At 43.9% G+C, this 21,343-nt stretch overlaps 1 long non-coding RNA gene across 3 annotated transcripts in view; it reads left to right on the top strand.

The window, feature by feature from the left end:
* Window positions 1-2,679: 2,679 nt before the first annotated feature.
* LOC119247315 (uncharacterized) overlaps window positions 2,680-21,343 on the top strand; it is a 30,581-nt gene continuing 11,917 nt past the window's right edge. Inside the window, exons 1-3 of one of the 3 annotated variants that reach the window (XR_005125705.2) lie at window positions 2,680-2,793; window positions 3,353-3,573; window positions 6,812-6,864. This is a non-coding gene — a long non-coding RNA (uncharacterized LOC119247315). The remainder of the gene's footprint in view (window positions 2,794-3,352; window positions 3,574-6,811; window positions 6,865-21,343) is intronic. The other 2 variants (XR_005125706.2, XR_008552133.1) reach the window with 2 other exon arrangements.

Below are 21,343 nucleotides of genomic sequence, written 5' to 3' on the forward strand. Positions count from 1 at the left end.
TTGCCAGTATCCAGAGCTGGTCAGGGATGTATTGGGACTGGAGCCCACTTGCTGTGAATCTCAGAACAGGTTTGTGCTTCCATCTGTTGCCTTTCACACGTAAGGAGGACAAAGTTGGGGGGATTGAATGAGTTGCCCACGGGCATGCAGGTAAGTAGCGGTAGATGCCACATGTGTGGCATTCTCCGTATGTGCCAAGCCCTGTTCTCAGGTTTGCACAACTCAAAGCTTTCCTGCCCTGTGATTTGCTATGAGGACTCCCACTTTTCATATTTGGATATGGAGGCACAGAGAGCGCAAGTGAGTTCCCCAAGGGTGCACAGGAGACACCGGCATTAAAACACAGACTGTCTGGCTTTTGAATCTGCTAGAACATTCTAGTCTTTCAACTTGACCCTATTAAGCTTGAGCTAACCAGCCACCGCCCATAGCAGGAGCAGTCCTGGGACCTGTCATTCAAGGGTCACTGAGCCTGATATCCTGGGGTATATACATCTGCACCCCTCCGGGGATGATAACGTGCTCTCTGCATGCTGGGGCAACCACTGCTGGACCAGCTCTGCACCCCTGCAGCGGCACACCAGCTCCCTGGAGGATGCACCCTATTTTAACATCAGCCCTGCCTGAAACAGCATCAGGGAACAGGGGCCACCTGCTCACTGGAGTCTCTAGTTCTCTGTGAAGCCCTTGAAGGCAGAATGGCCTCCTTTGTGCTGAGTCAGCATCTTGAACTGCTTGAGGGCCATGGAGAGGGTCCCCAAAGGAAACTCTGGGCTTCTTGATAATCTGGGCATATGGGAAACGAGAAATTAATTGTACTATTGAAAGAGATGTGACTTTATTTGTTCTGCAACTAGTTACATGAAATAATAGCAGGCACATTTAATGAGAACTTACAAGGCTCCAGGCACAGTATCAAGTAATTTACATAACCTAGCTCCTTTCATTTTTGCAACACGAAGGGGTAGGCTGTTTTATCCATATATCACACGTAAGGCGACTGAGCCCCAAGGAGAGCAGTCACTTGTCCAAGGTCACAAAAGTATGGTGTGACAAAGCCAGTGTTCAGAATCAAGAATCTGATGACAAAGGACAGCCCCCCTCCCGCCCCCTCCATAGTGACACACAGCCAGGCTGGCACTGTGACGGGAGAGCAAGGAAAGCAAAGTCTCTTGCTAGGTGAGAGGATGCATGTGCGTTGTCTGAGTTCTCTGGCAGGGAATGAGCACGTGATCTCGTGGCCTGCCTTTGAGAGACAACTAACTTTTAGTGGCAGAAACTGGTGTCCAACCAGGAGGATTAACCCTACTGATGCCATGAGCGCCCAGGTGCTCTTGGCCAAGTCCATTTTCTTTCTCGTCTCGCGAGCAGCCCAGCTGGAAAACTGGGCACAGGACAAGAGCCTTTTTCTGAACCAGATCTCCTCCCCGAGGCAGGCTTTGTCCCTGGGAAAGAAATTGCGACAAAATGAGAGGCAGAAAGGGTCCTTTTCTAGCTGCAAAAACTATTCCAGGGCCGTGTGCGGATGCTGGGCCAGGACGAGACGCAATTAGCAAATCCTGACACCAGTGGCGGCTTCTCTCTCGGGCAAGGTCTGTGTTGAAGCCAACATCTGCTGGTTTGCCTTGCCATGCCAGGACAGGCTGTGCCAGTCCTGCTGCCTGCACACTCCACGCCAGGCAACTTGGCAGGGCCCAGCGTCCCCCCAGGGCTGCATGGCATGGCCATCTTGGGGAAGGGAGAGCCTCAAGGCCCCAGATGGCCCCACAATCAATGCTGATGTTGCCAACACAACTCCTTGTCTGTGAACAGCGACCGTGGTGCAGAAGACAAGATAAGCACAATAAATAAATACGATTGAAGTGGACACTAAGCATATTAGAATGTCTTTGCTGCAAGGCACTTGCAAAATTTGTTTGTTCAACAGAACTAATAATATTAGCCACCACTGACAGCGGGGACTCAGCGCCAGTGCCTCTTCTAAGTGCTGTGTGTACTTGATCCAATCGATCCTTATAGCGACATGGAGGGCAAGAGCAATTATACTCTCCATTCCACAGATTGGGAAACTGAGGCTTGGAGAGGCTAAGGAAATTGGCCAGTGCCACAAGACTTGTCATTGGCAGAGCCCAGGTAGAACTAGAATTGGTACCAATTGGGAAAACTCTTGTTTCTTAATTCACTGCCTCCAACTCCATCCTGAAACACATATCCCAAGGAGTCAATCCTTTTTAAAAGGAACATACAAATACCCACAGTAACTATGTATTCACACTCATGAAGAGGAATATCAGCTTCCTGGGGGTGATGACTCTAGAATGTAACTCTGGTCAAAGAAATATAAAGTTAACTTTGAAATTTTATGCGGAAACCAAGCCAGAGCGCAAGAAGACAGAATGTCTGGGGTCCCCTCCACTTCCAAAGTGCTGTCATTCTTCAGAAAATTTACATCACAGCTGAGCTGGGTGCATGGGGATGATGCATCAGTGCTGAGTCCACACCAGACCCCCATGGTCTTTCTCCTTTTCCCCCTGTCCAGACTCTGCCAAACAGCATAATCCAAACTCATATAACTCCTGCTGCCTGAGATCTTCTATGAGCCACCAGAGGCAGCTTTCCGCCCCCAAACCATGTGAGCTCACCATGACATCAGTGCCTCTTCTATGATGTATTGTAGCATAACAAGGGTTAGAATCCCATCTTTACCCCACCTGGACTTACCAGCAGGTGTGAGCAAAGCAGGTGCTTAGGGAGAACTTGTGGCTGGGGTGGAGGAAGGAGCAGGGTAATGAGGTAAGTGAACTTGGGAAATAGAGAGCGGACATAGGTTTTATTGTTGCTCAGTGTGAAAAGCCAGGAAATCTAAGAGTTCCTGGCACTGATTTTATTCCTACCCCTTAGCATTTTTAATGGACAGAACTGGAAAAATTCCATCACTATTAATGACCCTTAGCAATTAGACTGTTTGCCGGTGACTCTGGGACTGGACTAGGAGGAACACTGCAGTTAGATGGTTTACAGCAAGGTCAGCAGACACACTAGGTGACTATCCATGGCGATTTCCCATGAGACTGTAAATCTAGGCATCTCCCACATGATATTTGATATTTTCTCTATTGTCTATGGTTCCCTTCACGTCAGTTTGTTTTTATTCTTACTTTCCCTTAGCCTAGAATTCCTTTTCTTCCCACTCTTTGGAAATCATCTTTCTACAGACTTATGTCAAGCATCCTGTTTTTTGAAATCTGTGCAGACATATAGCCAAGTAGAGCTGTTCAGTTACCCTAATATTTATTGATCATAAATCCGGTGCTGGTTATATATAGTTGGCTATTATTCTTTTCACATGCAGTCACCTGGAGAAGCCTTGAGTACATGCAAGGAAATGAGTCATGGTTTAGAAAATTCCTGCTCCCTCGCCCTCGGACTGGCTAGACTCTAGGGCACATTCACTTGAGTATCTTCATAAGAATAACCAAGTCTAACGCATCTTTGTGCACTGAGAGGATGCTGTGTTTGGAGATAGTCTGAAGTCATTGGGATCCAAGCCTGAGAAATATCGTGGGTTATGAGGTAAGAGGAGAAGTTAAAGAAATCCTACGTTATGGGAAGAAAATGAATTTTGAAACCTAAAGCCCCCAGTTTCCCTCTCCTACCTACCTACCTGACATTAGAAAATCTGTGTCTGTAGGCAAGTCTCCTAAGTTTTCTGAGCTTCTATTTCTTGAGGTAAAATAGAAAAGGTAATAACACCTATATCCTGGTGCAGTTTGTTATGCAACTGAACTTAGCGAATGTAGGCGAAGATTGGGGTGCAGTGCTGGTAAACGTGGGATGGTACCCCGACAGGTGTGACTGCAAAGTCGTCAGCCTGACTTCCACGTGTACATATGAGTGTGTGCTCATTCCTAACAAGAGATCCAGTAAAGTTCTAGGCTCCCTGGCGATGCCATCTCATCCTTGGCGACATCCAAGTGGGTGAAAAATGTTCCCTAAAACGATCATAGTTTATTTTCGGGGAAACAAAGCTGGCTTTATGGTCTTTATGTCCATGCCACGCTAGTGCATTCCAGCTTTTCCCACAAACTAACTCAAATCTTGAGAAATGCCAACCTGTGAAAGGCATTGGAGGGTTCTGGGCCTCTTCATTTCACCCTTTCCTAGGCTGCCAGGCAGGTCTGTCCTGGCCTAGTCCTGAAAACAGGATGTTGGCACAAGCCTGAAGAGCCTCCCCAGAAGCCCTTGCTCACAATCTGGAATTGTGTTTACTAAAATATGGATGGAGGCTTCCTATTCCTGGTGCCAGATGATACTGTCAACCTACAAACAAATTGCATCTGTGCCACGCAGTAATTGCCAGGTGCCCACAAAGCTGATGTGTTGCCCTCTGCAGTAGAGATAAAGTTTCTCCAAGGACCCACTTTCAGCATATTTGGCAAAATTTAATTTCATATTCTTACTTACAAGTTTTTCCCTGCATTCCTTATTAAAAAATAAAATAAAGTGCTGTTACCACTTTTCTTTTGATAAGACTCAGGCAGTCACAGTGAGGTCTTCCCTCGGGTCCTCAACAAAGCGGCTTTATTTCCCCACCTCATGGCCACAGACCACTTGGAGATCAAGGCTTCCCAGGCCCTTCTGTCTTGAATGGCAAAGAGAGAGAGACAGGGCTGCTGAATATGTAAATCCTCCCTGTCAGACAGCCTTTGTTGTCTGTTCTTGGTGTGGGGAGGCTCAATTAAGGGCTGAACCCTCACCCCAGAGCCCAGAAGGCTTAGAAGGAGGCTCTGGGAGGTGTTCATGGAGAGAATATTAAGGTGAAAGGAAGAAGTAAAGGAATCTCAGTGAAAAGACTGGTGTTTTGTTTCGTTCGATTCAAAGGATAGATTGGTAACCCTGTCTTGAAGGAAGGAGATGGGGCATCACTGATAAAATCAACCCAAATGAAGGCTGGTCTCCAGATTGTTTCAGGGACTGGGGTCCCTGCACTGGGCCAGCGAGCTGCTGCAGGTTTGCACGTCACTTGACTGGGGAACACCCCATCAGCCATGATTCCTAACAATTCACGAACCAGTGGCATCCAATGCAGGCAGATGAGACCAATGGCAAGTTCAACGTACCAGCCTATGGCATGTGAAATTAGTTTTGCTGGATTTTGCTCTGATTCTCACAGTTGAAGATCTTCCCTTTTCTCTGTGTCCCCCCTTCTGTCTCACTTTATGATGGACTCTTCTGCGCCCCGACTGATGCTAGAACTTGATCCTGAGCTCTCCCGACACCCTGCAGCCTGCTTGATGGGCTCCTGGAGTGCTGTCCCTCCATGTCTGTCTGTCTCACCGCTGTATCTCCCCCCACATGACAGTGGTGCATTCATGTTAGTTGACTGTGTGAACTGCTGGCTCGTGGCTTATGATGGGATGTAGCTGGACAGGAACTGTATGGCTTCTACCTGAACAGCTGTAAGAATTGCCTCTTCTTGAGCTATCTGCTGAGACTCAAGTCCATACCCCACTCACCAGATCTGACCTCTGGGACAGTGATGTTTTGTCAGCCAACTTGCCATGACTTTGACTGTGCTATAGTGTTTCCTGAGACAGAGGTGGCCTAGTCTGTTCAGGCAGCTCTAATGAAATGCCATAGACTGGTGGCTTACAAACAGGAGACACTGATTTCTTATGGTTCTGGGGGCCGGAGGACCAAGACCAAGCTGCCCAGCATGGGCAGGTGTGGTGGGCCCTCTGCTGGACTGTAGGTTTCTTAGTGTGCAAGGGCGCTCTTGGGTGTCTTTCAGAAAGACTTGAATCTTTTTCTTGAGAACTCAGCCTTTCTAACCTCATCACTTCCCAAAGGCCCTACTGCCTAATACCTTGATCTTTGTACTAGCACGGGAAGTACAAGTAGGGATTGCAACAATGATGAGAGAAAGACAATTCAGATAGGAGAATAGAATTTATAGAGACATAGCAATGGACAAAGCCATGTTGTTCTCTGCTTGCATGGAAGAGTGCCATTTGACTGGTGCGGAGGATGAGTTAGACAGAGAATAGTCAACTAGATGCTGGGTTAGATGTGGGTCTTACGTTAGGGAACTGGGAGTCTCTGAGTGACTCTAAGCCAGGGGTGGGGAAGCTCCAACCCAAATCTGGCAAGCTGACTGTATCTGGAACAGTGATTTTATTGAATGCAGACATAACCATTTATTTCCTTATTGTGTGTTTTTCACTCGCTTACAAGAGTGGAGTTGCAACAGAGGTTATCTGGCCTGCAAATTCAAAACTATATCCTATCTGACCCTTTACAGAGTCAGCAAACCCTTGCCCTAAGCCAAGGAGTGACATGGCCCAACTGACATTTTAGAAAGATCACTCCAGCAATTGTGTGAGGCTCTGCTTAAAACCTCATCTGGAAAAGTGAAAAAATGGTGCTTCTAGAAGAACTTCAGGCTGATTCATAAAATCTCCATTCCCTCCCTGCTCCAACCCAGATCATGTACAGGTCTTTTAAGTCAGAGCAGATTCCTCTATGGCAATAAAATGAAGCATTTTTTTTTTTTTTTTTAGTCTTTGTGTTCCTGATGCCTCTCTTACTGCCTAGCGATTTGATTCAATAACTCAACGATTCAACAATTTACATGAATTGTTGCATTTATGCCCAGCCAACATGGGACACTACAGTCCATCCTGCTGAGCACCCCCCTGGGGGGCAGGACTGTAGAGAGGAGGCAGTTGAGTCCTGAGCCCTAACTGGGGCCCTGCAAGGCACTCTGAATTGCGTTTTTTTTTTTTTTTTTTTTAAATGCTTTTGCCTCCAGGTAACTCAGAAAGCATCTATTTTGAGGACTTTTCAACACTTGTCTCCACCCAGGTAAATGTCTCCTTGGATGAGGTCCTGGGGAGAGGAAGGCACTGCGCGGGGCGGGTTTGCTCTTGGGCACCAGGAGTCCCTTACCAGGCTAATCGGCATTTGCAAATGAAGATTAAGGGCCAGGCAAACAACCCAGGCAGCGATAACTGCAAAGCTGGCCTAATCTTAATGAAATCTGCAACATATATTTATATAAATCATAATGACTCTTGCTTGCTTTCCATGTAATTTGCTTCGATGGGTTTGAAATGACACAGTCAATTGTTTTGCCACTGCCTTCGCCCTATTTTGAAGAACTCCTCAGCAGCCCACGCTGGGCTAACAGTGACATGCAGCTGGTCCAGCGGGACCTCGGAGCCTGTTGAAAATGCATTAGGTTTAACTCCTTAGCCTCCTAGCAAAGCCAGGCTTCCCCCTCTAACCTGAATCTCAGAGAGAATGAGTTGGAAGAGAGGTGCCTGAGATGGTGCCCAGGTGCCACTAGCCATGATTCTCCTGTCTCAGAAGCCACCTCCATCCCGATATCCTCAGGGATTCCAGGAGTCCCAGAATCCAGCTCTTTAGTATTCATCACTGTCATTATGACTCAGCTTGCCACTCTGGGTATAGAGAGGCCAGAGACAAGTGGGTCACAGCCAGGGATGGAAGTGGGGTGCTGGCTGCACACCCTCACATTCTGATCCACTCCTCCCTGAGTTCTGGCCTGCTGTGCCCTCTCTGCCCAGCAGTGTCACCTCCTTGTCACCTGAATGTGACCGTTCTCTCCACATGTATTCTGAAAACAACCTGCATCAGAACCAGCCGAGGTGCTTGTTTAAAAATACTCCACATCTCTCGGGATGAAGCCCAGGGAAGGGCTTTTTGAGCAGACTTTCTGGATGATTCTTATCATCCAGTTTGAGAACCATTGAGCTTAACCCAGATATCAAGAGAATGTCATTGTTGCTCCCTGGTAGCCTGGGTCAACCCTGCTTTTAATTTGTCCTCTGCCCAGGACTTCTTTCCTTGATCGTCCCCACTGACAGTTCCTGGGTCACTTCTGATTCTTTTATCTTAGCCTTTATCCTGAGAGCTTTGTACTGCTACCTCCATTCAGCTGAGCCAGGATCCTCCCACCTCTCTGTGGGGCCAACTCTGTCTCGTTTTTATCAGGTCCAGTTCAGACATCACCTCCTCAGAGAGGCCTTCCCTGATGACCGTATTTAAAGGACCTCCTACAACTTGGCAGCTGTCACATTTTCTACTTTTCTTCCGAGCATGGACATATTTTGTAGCTGTGCTCTTTGTTCATCACACCACTGTGGGCACAACTAAGTTTCTCCAAATTAAGGAGGTGATTTGAGTCTGAAGAACAAAGCAGGCCTGTCCATTAAGCACAAGGGTCCTCAACATTGGCGAGGATGTCCACTGCTGCCCCCAGAGATCTTCTTATCCCCCGTTCAGCACATGTGATCTCTCTGGCATGGGAATAATGAAACCAGGTGTCAGGGACACCACAGGTGTCTTTGTTCTACTAAGATTAATATACTTGGGCATAGATCACAAATGCAGGTTCGTATGCATGTAAGAAACAAATGGGAAAAGGAAGGTGATCCTCCAGGGCAGAGCAATTGATGGTTCCAGGCTGAGATGGTGCTGCTACAAGGGGGGGAGGTCACCCTGGTTAGCATGTGGGTAGTCACTCTGGTTTCATTCATACCCCATGGGAATGTAAACTCTATGAGGTTAGAGGCCTCGTTTGCCTCACTTTCTACTGGATCCTCAGAACCTGGCAAGATGCCTGACTGTAGGCATTCAATAACAGTTTGTTAAGGGCATGGATGAATAAATATTGCGTTTTCAAGGAAGATGGCAGATTTCAAGAGAAGTTAGTCACCTGTGCCATCCCCTCTGTAATCACTCCCTATAAGTTCCCTGTCCTCTATCCTCTGCTTAGCACTCCTGAACCACAACCTCAATTTCCTTGTCTCTAAAACTGTTTCTAAACTATCCCCTCTACTAAGGATCCCTACCTCTCCCTGGGGTATTATGATTGTACTCCTTGATGTCTTGTCCCTGAGACTCAGTGAAAACAGTGATCTTTAGCGAGAGACTTGTAGGTACCTGGGACCAGGGCTCTCATCTGGAAAAGTTACCAGAGCCTTTCTGAGTAGCTTCAGAAAGTCACTACTATCCCCTACTGGGTCTCAGATGGCTCGTCTACCACTGCCCACGGCCTCTGAATGGTCACTGCAAGCTCATCCAGCCCCGCCAGCTCTGATGCTTACTGTGGAACGAGGCATTGTGCTACGTGAGAAGAGGGAGACGCTCCTGGGGCACATGTCCTGCATCTCCCCAAAGTCTGGTGCAGAGAAAAACTCTGTTCTGCCCTTGATCAGTTCTTGACTCTCCCGCCTCAATGCCTCCGGATGGTTGGGCATTTAACATTGGGCAGAAATCGATGTAGCCAATTTCTGAAAAACAAACAAAGAGCCCCAGTGTCATGTGAAGGGAGATAATAGATGAGCAGCAACTTCAGATCAGAGGAGTCATTAAATATCAAATTCCCCTGAGAACTTGGAGCAAAAGAGCTTCCAACATGGGCTTGAGACTGCCCCAAGCAGGCAGCCTTCTCGCTGCAGGCAGGTCTTGCTATGAGAAGTAGTCTGAATGTGTCGTTGCAAAGAAAATGATAGTTGCATGTGTGCTCCTCAACAATCATTGCACCCACTCCAGTAGGATCCTCCACAGTGGAACAAATGATATTAGGATGAGCTTTAATTATCCTTACAAGCCTTTGAAGACACATCTGAGCATCTGAGCTGAGTAAGACAAGGACTTGAAGGACCCCCTCCTACACCTACACACACACACACGGCATATATGGGTTTTGAGGGCAGAGAGAGATCTGGGTTGGCTCCTAAGCTTTATTTTTATTGGCCACAGAACTTTGATTATCTTATTTAACATCATAGTTTCCTCTTTGGTCCAAGGAACCACTGGAAGGATCATTAGATGACATATATGAAGCACCTGGCAACATTGCCTGGGGACACAGCAGACTATGAATAAATTACTCTTCTTTCTCCTTTGTCTACAATATACATCACTGCTCTGAATCTATATGTCTTCTCTGAATATACCATTTTTTTCCAGAGCTCCCCTCCCACACCCATTTTTCAATTCAAGTGTTAGGTGGAAGCTCTGCTCAGTCCAACCAACCACATTCCCCCATCCGGGCTTGTGACCTCCACTCTTCACTCACATGGCAAACCCATCCAAGTCAACTGTGGTTCTTGAGCTGCATCCCTACTTGGCTCCCAAGATGGAGAGTTACTTAAGAGGCCTCAGGCTGTGTTTACTTCCAAATCTCTATCAAAGCACCGGTACATAATAAGTGTTCTGATTTCCTGTGACCAACAAATTAGAAACAACACCTGGAAGAGGGAAACAGAATGGCGGCAGGAGATGTGACAGCTGGAGGCTTGGCAGAGCGGTCAAGAGGGACACGTAACTCCATTAGTCACAGAAACCCAACCTTTAACAACAGAAATTTGTGGGGAAGGAAGAAATGACTTTTTATTTTCAACACACTCATTCATTCTACAGATATTTATTGAAGATCAATTTTGCATGAGACTCTCTGAGACAGAGCTATAAATGAACTTCAAATCCAGTCTTCTTCAACTCAACCCATCTTTGGAAAGGATGGAAAGGATGGATGAGTGAGCCTTGCAATGGGAGTCTCTGTAAAACCAGACATCCATGCCCCTTGTCTTCAAGGGGCTCCATGTCTGGCCAGGGAAACAAGATTAATAAGCAAGATAATTGTATATGAAACATAGTAACCATATTATCTGTCACATAAGTGCAAATATTTTGTCAGTTTGTTATTTGCTTTTATTTTGTTTACATGGATTTTGACATGGAGAAATTTTGAATTTGTAAGTAGTCAAATCTATCAATCATTTTCTTTCCACCTCTGAGGGATGTGTGCGTGTGTGTGTATATGAAGGCTCTGATTGTTTCTGGGTGGGTGAGATTTTTCTTTAAACCTAACTGGCAATTTTTATTTCTATTCTATGATTATATTGAATTTGTAATAAGTAAAATATTATTTACCTTACAAAGGAAGTCATTATAAAATCAAACAAAGTACATGAGACTTGAACAAAGAACCTAAGAATACCCAGAAAGAGTGCAGCTGTATTCCCAATGTCTTCTTTAAAGATTTAGTTCCATGAAAAATGCCAAAGTCAAAAAATTCTTAAACTCAATGGAATTTGAAATTAATTTCTTTCTTTCTTTTTAAAAAAGATTTATTTTATTTACGCATACAAGAACTGGGGTATAGACTAGAGGTGCAGGGGGTGAGAGGATTCACCAGAGACAGAGTGGGGAACAGAACAGGCAGATGGACTGAAATACACTGCTGAGGGGAGCAGCGGGCGAGACAGGAGAGGTCTGCTGTGCCATGTGGGTTGCTCCCTGGCCGGGGATAGAACTTGTGCTGCAGAGGCTGCTGATAGCTTCTTCGTGCTGAGACTTAACCTCTTGCACCACCAGGGAGGGCCCTGAAATTAATTTCTGTAGACTAATTTCTTCTTTCCTAATCATTTTAATAAATAAAGTATGATTGCAAACACGTGAAATGCATGAGGAGGAGCAATCCCATCATGGTTGTGTGTCAGTAGAAGCTGGAGGAAGAGGGTCATGAACATGAACTTGTGAATCAGATTCAAGCACATTCTCTGAGATGGTTAGAATATACTTCATTTATCCAGTGTGACAACTGTGCCGATTTGTTTTTGTTTTTAATTCCCATTTTAAAGAAGAAACAATTAAGACTCAGAGATACCCAACTATTTCCTCTGTGGCATGCAACTGGTAAGTTGTACATGTGAAATCCAAACCTATAACCTCAGATAAAATGCAACTCTCCAGAAAATTCCTTATGGGGAGCCTTAGACTGCCGGGTAATGCTTCTCCTTCTTATGGAAGCAGATAAGATTGTTAAAAGAAAACATAATGTAGATCAGCCTTGAAGATCCCCCAAGCAGTAAAAATCATTTAAGCCATGTAAGCAGAACAAATTCTGATTTACTTCATGAACATAAGAGAAATATAACTTAGGTTATTTCTTGTAAACGCCTCTGATAATCATAAAAGAAACTTCAGTTATCTTCCTAAAAGAGGGGAGAAAAATATGCAGGGTTTGCAACCTCCAATCCACATGCTTCTTTGTGTGCATGAGTTCCTGCTCTGTTTGTTTCATCATTAGGTAAGTTCTTTGGAACTGAAGACACAAGATTACGAATGGATTTTTCTATGGGCACTGATTGGGCGGTGGGGGGAGCTGTTGATGTCTGCCCCTTTCTCCAGCATTCCAGGGAGCGGTGACAGCTCTGGGGCTCTGATGTCCACATAGTTGAAGATTCCACCTTAACAAGGTGGCTGGCTCAGAACACCTGTACTTAATTCTGCTCCCTCTATTCCCACACTTACTTGACGGTAGGGCTTTTGTCTGCTTGGCTTTTGCTTTTAAAGCTTCTACTGACGAAGAAAATAAAAAAGGAAACACAGTTGGAAGCTGGAAATCCAATGGCTCAAAGAAAGATAAACTGAAGATGTGGTGAAAGTCGTTTCCTCAGAAAGGCTCAGAATTTGAGTCGGGTCCAAGAACACAAGGGCAGGGCTGCCAACAGGAGGGACTGGCAACTATGGGAGGAGTGACCGGATCCCTTCCCTCACCAGGAAGTTGGTGTTTCCACTCTGGTCGCCATGAGCGAGAGCTCTTGGTCTGCTGGATGGGAGGTGTGCAGAGGGTGGGCGTGCTCAGGAACCCAGTGCTGGAGTGAGAATCTGCATCATGAATCACAGTCCTAGCATGATTGTCAGGACTCAGAACACCAGAAGCAAAGTTTATTTTATACCTCAGGAATGATTCTCCTCAGGAATCTGGTAGCCCAAGAGAAATACCAAGAGACACTTTCAAAAGAAAACAAGAGAGTTTTGCTTGATGTGACTATTTCATTGCATAAGGAACAAACTGTTCACTCACACAGAAACTTTGAACCAGAAGTGGTATGAAGTTCAGAGGTCTCCGATGACAAGGTGGCTCATGAAGAGAAAATGAGGAAGTTGTTTAACTTTACAATGACTGGTTATTACAATGCAGGTTTCCAGGAGGCAGAGGATTGGTTAAAAGTGCTTATTTTGTACCATTTTAGGAAGATGATTTAAGTTATTTCTATCAGGCATTTATCAGTAATACTCTGGATCAAGTTTTATGTTCATGAGATAAGTTAGACTTAGTTCCCTTTGCTGGTTTACATGGTTTTGTCTGCTTGGAGGAGCCTCAAGTCTGGTCTTCATTTTATTTTAACAATTCTTACTCTAGGGGGTCTCTAATAAGGTGGCCAAGTGGATTACCTGTAGCAAAGCTCCCCAATAGACACACCTTGCGTCACCCACACAGGGTGTCCAGTCAGTTCTTTGATGTCACTTTCTCTCAATACTCATACAGGCAAATGTCATGGACTTTTGAGGAACGCCTCCAGAGACAGAGACTTAAAAGAGAAAAGGGAAAAAAAAAACTTTAAGGGACTTAGTAAATTGCAGAAAACAGAATTTCAAAAGATGGTAACTAAGGGCCTCCCCGGTGGTGCAGCGGTTAAGCGCTGGGTTGTGAAGTTGCCCGCAGCCTCTGCAGCACTGGTTCGATCCCCAGCCACCAGGTGAGAATCCCACATGGTGCGCAGACCTCTCTTGCCGCGCCCGCTGCTCCCCTCAGTAGTGTGCTTCGTCAGTCTGCCTATTTCTGTTCTCTGCTCCGTCTCTGGTGAATTCTCTCAACCTCACGCACTTCTACTGTACCCAGTGCTTGTATAAATAAATAAATCTTAAAAAAAAAAGGATGGTAACTAAGTAAATTGAATGCTTAGGCAGATTATTTAGGAAAGATTATTATATCCAAGTAAAAAAAGGAAGGTGCTATATAAAAAGGAGCATTCCATGAACTGACTGAACTCTTGAAAATTAAAAAAAAATAATAGTAGAAATGAAAAACTCAATGGCAAGAATGAAAGATCAGTGTGAGTGACTATGTCAGAATAGAGATTTAAAAAATAGAAATGGAGATTACTTAGACATCCTAGGAAGAGTGAATAAAGGAGGGGGAATAAAATAAACAGACACATTGATTAATTAACTAAATAAGAACATTTTCAGAATCCCAGGGCAAGTTCTAGACTAAATATTCCACAAATATCCAGCCTACTGGATGAAAAAGACTATCATGAATTTCAGAACTTTGGAGACAAAAAAAAAAAGATTTTAAAGTTTTTAGAGAGGGGAGAAAAGTAAAATCAAAAGACAAAGTATTAGGAAGGCATCAGATCACACAACAATAGCCAAAGATGAAAGACAAAGTAAGAATTTCTTTATGATTCTGAAGGGATTGTCACAATGTGGAGCAACCTTTAGTTATAGATTCAGCTAAAATAATTAAGTATGAGCTTATAATTAATTATTAGCTATGCAAGCTGCCAAACAATTCTCCTCTGCAGTCTTTCTCAAGAAGCTCTTTGAGAATGGTTCTACCATAATAAGGGCCTGAGCTTAGAAGTAGAAGCTAGAAGCTCTTTGAGAATGGTTCTACCATAATAAGGGCCTGAGCTTAGAAGTAGAAGCTATGAAAGCTGAGATACAGATCTACCAATGCAGAAAAGAGGAAAGCAAATTCCCAGGATGATTGTGATGACCTCTGAGACTGAAACAAGAGGACAGTAGCCCCAACAAAGAGAACTGTGAGCAGATGATGCTGATAAAAGCCCAAGGCTTTGAGTGTATTGGAGGAAGACTTACATATATAGGTTTGGACATCTATCATAGGACCATAGGAAAATTATGTAACTGAATGAAAAACACATTGTTTACTCCTCAGTAGGGAGTGTGGGAGCATGACACAAGAAAGGAAATATAACCATAGTACACTACATGGCTCAGCTGGGAATGTGGTTACACAATATGGTAAGAGTATCATGGGATTAATTCTCATCTTTCATTAGAAGTCAATATGTGATGATCAAACTGGGAGGTAAAGAATTTGCAATCTAGGTATGCTATCTGAGATATGAAGGCTCATGCTAACAAATACAGCTACAGGAGTTGAAAATGATTGCTTCTGGGGAGTGGGAAAGAGGAGGTTGGGGGTGTAGGCAATAAGTCTTACAGAGTTATTTGCTTTTCTGATAATATTCAGATATATCCTTAACAGAAATGAAAGTGATTTACAGTAAAAAAAGAATTCAACACCTGCAGGCAAAAGGCAGACCTGCAGGTCACATCTGAATAATGTTTTGCATTTGATAGGACATAAAAGGAGAGTGAAAAGGGCAGGGGATAATTGTGCAATTTAGCTGTTATGGAAATAAACAAAGATCAAAGTTTGGTTTATATACGAAGGGAGGTGACTCGAGTTCAGCAGACCCTAGACTCTTACATTTAAAACTACACAGTGATAGTAGACACATTCTTTAATTTGTTTCTCATATGAATCCAATATCATTATAGGGAAGGTAATGATTTATCTTCATTTTACGAATGAGGAATCTGAAACTCAGAGATTAAATGACTTGGCAAGGGCCCCAGACTGGCGGGAAGCAGAGTTGGGGTATCTAATGCCAAGTTCAGCATTCTTTCTAATTTTGCAGTGCCTGTTACTCTAAAGGATTGAGCATGAGCTCAAGGATGGATTATTGATATGTTTAGCAAACAGCCCAAGAGGTACATTTATTTTAACAGTTATTGACTAACCATCCACTTTCATTCAAATGCTTACTCGGTGCTCACCTGGAGGGTCATTATTCATTGTCCATGTGTTCTGGGGCCGAATCCCACAGAAAAATTGGTAAAATAAGATGATGCAGATACTGACGGCTTTGGCTCAGAGTGGAGTCTTCCTCGGCTTCCTTGTCTCCCTACCTGATTCTCCCAACTATTTTCAGCGTGTTAGTGTTCCCAACCTATTTCTGAAGCCTTGGAAACACTCCAGCCTCACTTTGTGGCTTAAGAAATGAAATCTGGTCTTGGTCTTGGCTATAATGACCAACTTGTCCCAGTTTTCCCAGGATAGCCTTAATTTTAGTAGTGAAAGGCCCATTCCCTTAGGCTCAGGCAGAATGGGACAACTGGTCAGCCTACAGCAGGCGTTTCTTAGCCACATTTATGAACATAAGCTAGTTCAACCCATGTGCTCAATATGATCCAACAACTTGTGGATGATTCTCTGGGAACTTTGCACTTTAAGTCTCTAGGTCATGACTTCAGAGGACTTGAGGAGCCAGGGACACTTGTGGACCCACATGTCCCTATTGCTTTTCTTCCCTTCAGTGTTCCTCATTGAAATAAGAGCTATGTGAGCTTGAATGAGTTATTTAAACTGCCTCCAATACCTCCCTTGGACTAAAATGCTTCACAGGGATGATATAAAGATGAAATTATACCATTTGTGAACATATTGTCAAAGTCCTGGTCACCCTCTCCCCTTCAGCGCCCCTCAGATCTAGCAGGAAAGAAAGCAAAGCCATCTGCATAGACTTTTAAGTTGGAACTGGCTCTGTTCTGTGAAACCTCCATGCCCAATCTGTTGCCTGTAGGTAAACTGGCCTTTCAAGCTCCACTAATGACCAGGGAGCCACATAAAGAGGATTTGAATAATGGGGGCCTAGTCTTTGCATCTCCAGAGTGCATTCTTCAGAAATCAGGAAAGTGATTAAACCACAGCATTTGCCATCCTCTGCACATAGATAGCATCAACATATATTTAGGTCAAATTAATTAGGAGCAATATTTCTTCCCCATCAAACAATAATTACATTTTTGATGTCCATGAGTCATTGTTCCTATCTACGTGAATTAAATTCAAACTTGTGCATGTTAGAACAATCCTCAGAGTATGATTTGTCAGACTTCTGTGTTCAAATCCTCATTTTGATCATCTAATAAGCTTGTCATTGAGAATTTTATTCCAGTTAACACCATTTAGCAAAGATCTACTATGTGCAGAAATTCTAGTAAGTCTTTTATATATATTAAAATTATTTACTTTCAATCTCCTGTCATTGAAATATACAGCTGATGAAGGTAGATAGTATGTCTTTTTTTTTCTTTTTCCTTTTTTTTTTTTTTTTTTTGCTATTCAGTATCAGGGGAGTGAGATTGGTCTATTTATCTATATTCAAATATATATGTATATTCAAATACATCCTGAATATTTTTTGGGTGAATAAATGAATAATTTTATTTAGTCCTACATAAAACTGGAAGGTAGCTAATCTCATTCCAGTTTTATAGATTAGGAAATCGATGCTCACAGGGTCAAAGGCACTTATTTATAGCCAAGTGTCAGACTCCAAATTCAAAAGCAGGTCTGCCCATCTGAAGGGCCAGGCCCTTGGCCTCTACAGCAAAATGCCACAAAGCATCTGAACGACCCAGCATGGTACCTGGCTGGCGGAAGGAGGACAAGTCTTCTTTCTCTGGCTCTTGCACATCGCCCTCTGCTCATTGCCATGACCAGCGTGGAGATCTGTGTCCTGTCCATGCAAAGCCCTAGATGCTGCTTCCCCTAGCTTTTCTAGCACATTCACTCTAGTACATTCCTACTTCAATAGGAAGGCAGGGCCAATGGAGCAGCAGTAATTGCTGGTGACGAGTATGCACATCTGAACCAAGGAAGTGACAACATCCATCAGCGCTTGTCTCTTCACATCATCCTGGAAGTAATTTGACCTGACACCCCATCATCCTTGGACAGGAATGTCTCTGCCTGGAGACACAAAAATAATAAACAGGAAAGCCCGGCAGAGTGACAGCCAGCACATCTGCATGTGACAGTGGTGAGTGGCCAGTGAGCCAGGCTTTCATACTTCTCCCAAGACCTGTGGAAATCTCGGGGGTTTGCTGTTGTTCTTTTATTCTCTTTCCCCCCCAGCATTCACTAGCATGGGACCTGACCCTTTTGCCATCGAATTTCTTCTCCCCCAATAAAAGAATACATGTGTGTAAAGTAGATGTCACTGAAGATTTAGGAATAATGAACAAATATCAGAATCATCAACTCAAAATTTCCCATTAGACATTGTCCCCACACCTGCAGGGGCCTTTTATTGCAAACACCTCCCCCGACTCAGACTGCTTAAACTCCCACGCTCTTGCAGATTTTTCTTCTCTCGCTTTTTTCTTTGCCCATCAACACCCTCCCCAAACAACCCTGGGCCTCCTAATTCTTCTCCTTTTATTACCCAGAACAGAATACATTTCCCTACCTCAAAATAGTTAGAAATGGGCTGCAGAAGAGAGCGGAGGTTAATCAGAAAGAAAAAAGAAGAGCCATCTGTTGCATTATTATTAGTATTAAAAAGCCATGCTTCAAGACACTTGACCTACTCTTTGAACCCACAGTAGGTGGCTTAGCCTTCTGTTTAGCTCCCTCTCATTCCCCCTTTATGCTGCTATGCCCCAGGTTAGTGCTTATGGTGCTGCCACCTCCAATGTCTCTGACATTGTGACATCTCTTCTGCAGCATCTGGCCTGACATTCATTCCTCGACCAAGCTTAGCACCCACGGGTATATTAGGCTCAGAAGCTGTGTCCATTTTAGGCTAACGAGGGTGGATGTAAGACCCCAGTTTTTCCAGGGACTGTGCTGTAAGAGAAGGAACTTCTGAAAATGTCACCCAAACCACACATGCCTCCAGAAGTAGTGGTGGTGCTTGCACTCGCCTGAAGCAGCAGGAAAACCTGAGTGCCCCTTTGCTTCCCATGAGCAGTGGTTGCACATGTGATGGCTGATCCAGCATTTTCTTTCTCAGCTCTGCTTACATTGTCTTCCCATTGGGTTGTTGTTGCTGTTTTGCAATCATCTCCTTCCCTGAGAAAATAAAAAGTGAACATGTGGCAAAATTGAATCACTAGATGCTGAACAATTTACTGGTGTTATTTTCATTGCAGTGTGATGAGGTTAGGTTCATTGATTTCAGAGAATGCATGACATTTCGTTGCTCTTTCTCCCCCTACCTCTCACTTGGGAGAATTTGTCTTTTCTCACTCAACTTTTATCTCCTTCCCCACACTTTAAGAGAGTTCTGTGTTTTCTCAGAGGTCTCTGAACTACTGTTCAGCATGAGAATCGAAGCAAAGAGAGAGAGAGGAGTAGGAGTGTGGGGGCAGGGAAAGGCGTTGCTTGCCTGCTTGCTGTAGAGTTCAGTTCCCAGGAGCTCCTTTATTGTGAGTGATGGGTGAATCAAGGAGAAAGTTTCAGAGAACTAATGTAATCTATGGAACAAATAGTTTGGTGGAGGGAGAGGAGATAACAAAAATATGACAGTGGATATGGGTGAGAATTTAGAGGCTTAAGGATGAGATGTTACAGCTGTGCTGGCCATGTAGTCTACATTAGACACAGCCAGTATCAATTTGAAACTTAAATTAAGTAAGGTTAAGTAAAGCAAAAATTCATCAATCACAAAAGCCATGTTTCAAACCCTCACCAGGCCAGGGACTGTTGGATTGGACAATGCAGATACAGAACATTGCCATCATCACAGAAAGTTCTTTTCGACAGTATAACTCTAGAACTATTATAGGACGAGAAAAAGCCAAAGGTAGGGGACTGTAAGAAGTATTGCTTGAGTTATAAATTAGATTTTCTTTACCCTATCAGAGACAATATAAATATTGGACTTTCGGGGGGGAGGGAGGTGGCAGACCCTTGGAACAGCTGATCTCATGTGTGTAACCAGGTATAGAGCCTGTCTCTGTGAGTACATGAAATTGGTTCTTATTACAAAAGGTTGCAAAGGTACTATTGATGGCATAACATTAAGTAAGAGAAAGATTACATAGTTGAATCACTAGATGTTGGTTGAAGGATATCTGGATCAAATCCTTGCTTCTCCACTTACCACTTAAAATCAAAGAAGGCTAGCTGGCAAGAATTGCTCACTATCCCACTGGTTTCATTTTGTTATATGAGAAAAGTCAAGTCAGGCACTGCACACTTGCTGACTTCCTGCTAGGTACAAAGTGTCCTACAGCCCAGTTCTGAGAACAACTCAAATGTGAACAAACGGTCCTTCTAGATGAATTCTGGTCATAGTAGAGACAGAACAGAAGACTAAACCAAAAAGAAAAAACCAACCAACCCTTGGGATCTCTCTACCTACATGTACAGACACGTGACTCTCTCAAAGACTTTGGAAAGTAGGTGAAACTTAGTGTAATTTGAGTGGGCCAGGCATTCATTAGTCCTGGTCTGTCTTCTCGGGGCTATCTATCCATCTCTTAATTAGCCTATTATGCTTAAAGGTGATTTTGTGTGTATCCATTAAGTCAGAACACTCATGGGCACTCAATCTCCCAGACTTTTTAGGTGTTCATTGGCATAAGTGAGATGAATTCAATTTTGCTAAGAGCCCATCACCAGATGAGGGTTTGCACCTGGAGGCTCCTCGGGTAGAAAGAGATGTGTAGATTGGCTTTGTCAAATCAAGAATTTATTTGGTCTTCCTTCTGTCAGCCTGTTAAAAACCCTGCCCCTGGATTCATGCGGTCATAAAACAGGGTGGATGGCTGCTTGACAGTTTCCTTTTGCATTTGGGTTCTGGAAGCCTGGTGAGAACTAGCCCACATAAAACCACAATTGAAGGGACCCGCAAAGCAAGTGTGCCTTGCATTGATCATTACACCATATTTCAAAAAGGCTGCAGAAGGTTGGGGGTTTACCTAAGTAGGGTGAAGATGCTCAAAAACCCGAGGGCGTTACAGCTAGGAGTGCCGACCACCTCCCCCAACCCTATGCCTCGCCCACTCACTGAGGCATGACTCCTCCCTCCTGTCTTATGCTGTGGGTAGCTGGGACAATGAAACCACATACCAAAGAGAACCTGGCTGGGCAAGCCTTAGCAAAAATACAACTTTAAAAGCTTTTGCAGAATCTTTGATGGTAGACATGAATCATCCTTTCTCAAATGCTCATTGACCTTCCCCTTGCAAACAGAGCTCCTATTTGTTAAGAAAGACAATATACTCAACAAATAATTCCTATCGTAGCCTTCCATGCAGCCAGTGGTGGTATGTGATACAGTTCTTAAAAACAACAGCAATGGCCCTGTGGTAGGTATATCATTGGCCAACTTCCATGATGGACATATCCTCGGGTTTCACCCATGTTGTGAATGGTAGGATTTTTTTCTATGAATGAATAATATTCCTGTGTGTATACATATATTCATAACTTCTTTATTCATTCATCTATTGATGAATACAGGACACAGGTTTTCTGCAGGTCTTATGTGGTAAGCATAGAAGTGCAGACAGTTCTTCAAAATCCTGCTGTCATTTTCTTTGAAGATATACCCAGATGTGGGATTGTTGGACTATATGGTAGTTCTATTTTTAACTTTTTGAGATACATTCATACTGTTTTCCATAGCAA

Source organism: Talpa occidentalis, unplaced genomic scaffold (genome assembly GCF_014898055.3).
Source record: "Talpa occidentalis isolate TD23 unplaced genomic scaffold, MPIMG_talOcc4v2.1 talOcc4.16, whole genome shotgun sequence".
NCBI classification, from domain to species: Eukaryota; Metazoa; Chordata; class Mammalia; order Eulipotyphla; family Talpidae; genus Talpa; species Talpa occidentalis.